Genomic DNA, 1051 nt, shown 5'->3' on the forward strand with positions numbered 1-1051 from the left:
TGAAGCTTTTTGTTAAAAATAAACGAGTATTGTGGTTTGTTTATGCCTCATTATCACTGGCGTAGCTTAGTGGCTGTTACTCAGTTTAGCATCATTTCCACAGAGCCAGTTAAGATTTTTCTTGAGGTGTTTTTATTCTAAGGTAAAGACTCTACAATATTAGGGAGAGAATCCTTGGAGCATGCACTTGGTGACAGTGGAGAAGAAGAACTCTCTTTTATTAGGAAGTGTTCGGTGTATAATGGAAAGTCCCCCAGAAGCCTGAACTTATAACAGCATAATTAAGGCAAAATTCATATACATGCATTTCAGGCTTCAGTATGCCTAGCGTTCATTTTGGATGGGGAGATGAGTGATCCTCAATGGAATTGTGGAACTGTTGCTTCCCTTTGTCCGTGCTTCTTGTACTGAAAAGTTGGGAAAAGTTCAACTTTTCAGGGGCCGACATCAGCCAATCAAATCAGGTTTATTTAATCAATCAAATCAATTTATGATATCCCAAGAGAGTGGAGTAGGTAGTTTCAAAATAAAGAGAAGATTCATGCAGGTGCATGAATATGTGGAATATTTTTCAGAGAAACTTGTGTATTCACTGTTTTACAAATTCATGTTTCAAGGACCTAGATATTTTTTAATATTAAAAATGATGTTTAAACTCTCGCAGCACCACTTTTCGTGTAATACTGTTTTGATGCGAGTACAGGGCTTCACTTCAGTGTGAATAACATACCCAGGGTTTTCTAAACTGTGGGCCCCCCCCATCCCGTCTTGTTCTTGGTCCATCCCGTGACACCCCACTTAAAAAAAACCCTGGGATCGCCCCTGCTAACTTGAGTCATTTTTCAGCAGTAATATCACAGCTGGCGTCTGTGAGCCGCTGGGGGTCGTCTTTGTCCTCTACTGATCTGCAGGAAATTTCATGTGTTCTGATGTTACTATTTAACCCGGGAATGTAACCAGTAACCACCGGCAACACACCGCGCTGCAGCTGAGAGCAGGACAGGACGCCCGGGATGATGTGGCGCTAACAGCGGCGCTGACAGGCGGACCC

Source organism: Archocentrus centrarchus, chromosome 12 (genome assembly GCF_007364275.1).
Source record: "Archocentrus centrarchus isolate MPI-CPG fArcCen1 chromosome 12, fArcCen1, whole genome shotgun sequence".
NCBI lineage: Eukaryota > Metazoa > Chordata > Actinopteri > Cichliformes > Cichlidae > Archocentrus > Archocentrus centrarchus.